At 46.0% G+C, this 3,246-nt stretch overlaps 1 pseudogene; it reads right to left on the reverse strand.

The window, feature by feature from the left end:
* Positions 1-2,831, reverse strand: LOC141247983 (uncharacterized; annotated as a pseudogene).
* Between the last annotated feature and the right edge of the window lie 415 nt (positions 2,832-3,246).

Genomic DNA, 3,246 nt, shown 5'->3' on the forward strand with positions numbered 1-3,246 from the left:
CTAGACATCTTCCCAGAAAGACACACCCCTGCCATTCCCCGGGTTCCACCTAACTCCCTTCCGGATCACCTTTTCAAGACACAATTTCAAACCTGTCCAAACCGAAGATGGGCGACAAGCCGTATGCTGCTGAACCTCAGTTCCAGAAAATTGTAACCCATATTTGCCCACCATAATCTCTCCCCAAAGTCCCGCTTCACCCCTCATAAGTTTCCAACAAAGTTTGCCCAGAATCGATAGATTCATCTCGTGAACAGACCTCAGTCCTAATCCCCTACAGCTTGGGCTTACATACCTCCGACCATGACACAAGATGAATCCCTCGCTTCCTACTAGTATCAGCCCACACACAAGCCCGCACCATCTTGTCAAACTCCTCTTTCACCCCAACCAGAAGTAAGATTGAGTTCATAGAATAAACAGGGATCGAGGATAAAACTGACTTAGCTAGTGTGACCCGCCCCACAAAACTCAGAGCCTTCGACTTTCACCCCACCAGTCGGTCCTTAGCCTTATTAATCAGTCCAACGAATAGCTCCTTCTTAACGCGGCTATGTATATTGGTATCCCAAGATAGTTACCAAGGTTTCTCGTAACATGCATGTCACTAATCTCCTCCAGCTGGCTCGCCAACCCATGAGAGACATTAGTCAAAACGAAAATCTTACACTTCTCAACACTCAGTTTCTTCCCTGATTTACAAAACCTGTTAAGAGTATCCATCACCACCTTCATCTGTATAGTGGAAGCCTCTGCCATCACAATTAAGTCATCTGCAAAAAAGATATGAGACAACGTTGGAGCTTCCCGACACACCTTGATTGGTTTCCACCTACGCGTCCGCACCTCCTCAAGGATGATATGACTTAAGCGTTCCATACATAGAACAAAAAGATACGGTGATAATGGATCATCCTGTCTAATGCCTCTAGTCGGTTTAAATCTGGACGTGACCTCCCCGTTCCAAAGTAGATTCATCGATGTCGTAGAGATACACTCCATCACCCAAGTTCTCCATCGATCCGAAAGTCCCACATCCTCCATGGTATCCGAAACGAATTCCCAATAAATCCGATCATAGGCCTTAGCGAGATCCAATTTCAACAACATCCATTTCTTCCCGAAAATCTTCTTTTGCATTGAGTGAATGACTTCCTGCATCAATACAACATTGTCTGTGATGGACCTCCCTTGAATAAAGCTGTTTTGGGTCATCCCAACAAGCTTTGGCATCAAAGGCTGCAATCTCTTCATGAGTATCTTAGTCACGACTTTGTAAAGGACCATACACAAGCTAATGTGCCTGAATTGGCCCAAGTTCTCCGGAACCCCTACCTTTGGAATAAGGGAAATCAGTGTATCGTTAACCCTGCTCGGAAATTTCCTTGTCTCCATGAAAGCCTTCATAAACTTCACCACAGACTCACCCACTGTATTCCAACAAGATTAGTAGAAAATCGGTTGGAACCCATCACTCCCCGGTGATTTGAATGACTGCATCAGCTTCACAGCCCTCTAAATCTCGACTTACAAAACCGTATGGATAAGCCCGCTACTCTCCTCTTCATTCAGTGTCAGAAATCTCCCTCTCGATAATTCCTCAGTCCTAACATCACCTCCTTCAGGAGCATAAAGATCTTTAAAGAATTGTACTGCACCTCTCTCAAGTTCTGATGCATTGGAAATCCACGTACCATCTTCCCCTTGAAGAGCTTCAATACAATCCTCCTTCTCCTTATAACCGTACTCATACGGAAAAACTTCGTGGTTCGGTCACTGAGTTGAATCCAATTCTCCCTCGACTTCTGAAACCATAACGTTTCCACTTGTACTAAGGTTTCCTCCAACTCCTTCAAAATATCGCTTTCCAGTTGAATAAGATGATCCTCAATCCCCAGCTCCATAGCTCTCTGTACACCAGCCAGACGTGCCAGGAGTTTATTCTTCCTATCTTGAATATCTCCGAACACCTCCATATTCCACTTAACCAAAGCTTCTTTCAGATGATTAAGAGCAATGGGAGGCTCCACACTATTATCCCAAGACTCCTCCATCACCACGGGAAAAGACGGATGGTCAAGCCACGCCGCTTTAAACCGAAAAGGCCTCCTGTTGTGATCCATCTTCACCAACGGTTTGAGATTTAGAAATAGTGGATGATGATCAGATGATAGGGAGGGTAGGTGTCTAACCGATGCTTTCGGCCATTTGAGCCTTCCTTCCATGTTAGTAAGAACCCTATCCAACCTTTTCGCCACCCTAGTCTGAGCCGAATTGCCCCTACTCCACGTAAACTTCGGTCCAATAAACCCAAGGTCCACCAGTTCAAGTCTTCTAATCCACTTTCAGAACAAGATTGAGTCTGGAGAAAGCGCATCAGCACCACCTTGCCTCTCTTCCAGTGAAACTATAGTATTGAAATCCCCACCTACAAAAAGTGGGCCATTGATACTTTTAATTTCCTCACCTAACTCCTCCCAGAACAGTCTTCTCCTTTCCACTGTAGATGGAGCATAAACCATAATAAGATGATGTAATTCAAGCTCCCTCCCTATTTGGACATGGATATAGTGTTCCTTCTTACTCACAACCTCCACTTCCGTAACCGCCTCATTCCAACAAAGCCATAAGCCACCCGAAAACCCCACTGCTTCTACCCTCTCGCAATTGGTAAATTGTAACTTACGACATACTTCCTCCGCCCTAAACTTTGAGATTTTGGGCTCCGAAATTGCAAGTATATCCACCGAAAAACGTTTTAGGAGGTACTGGCATGACCTGCGAAAACTTTTACACCCGTCCCCCCTCGTATTCCAGATGGTGTAACTCATTGGACCACCTCTTGAGAAGGATCTACAGACCTCGATCCCGAAACTTTCGCAGAGTCCTCTTCCTCCATCTCCCGATCACAACCACCGCCATAGTTCACAGGACTCTCATCCGGTATCATCTACTCCCTCTCCCCATTTCCGACCTCCACCCCCAAGGTCAAACTACAATGTGGACCCTCCACCATTCCTATCAACTCCTCCACATTCCCACCCCCCATGTCACCCGCCCTGGGTTCCAATCAGGATTGAGAATGGCAGGTTCAGGCAAATGCTGAAGAGCTGGGCCCTTAGTCATTTTCTGAGGAATAGTAGGCCCACCATCATAGTCCAAACCTCTCGCCCTCTTCAACGGCCCAACTTTCACAGGACTACTATGGGCTGGATTCGGCCCATTACTTTCTTCCAGCTTTTTCTT

This window comes from Phyllobates terribilis, unplaced genomic scaffold (assembly GCF_046119375.1).
Source record: "Phyllobates terribilis strain yellow unplaced genomic scaffold, ASM4611937v1 Scaffold_3500__1_contigs__length_77052, whole genome shotgun sequence".
Lineage (NCBI taxonomy): Eukaryota > Metazoa > Chordata > Amphibia > Anura > Dendrobatidae > Phyllobates > Phyllobates terribilis.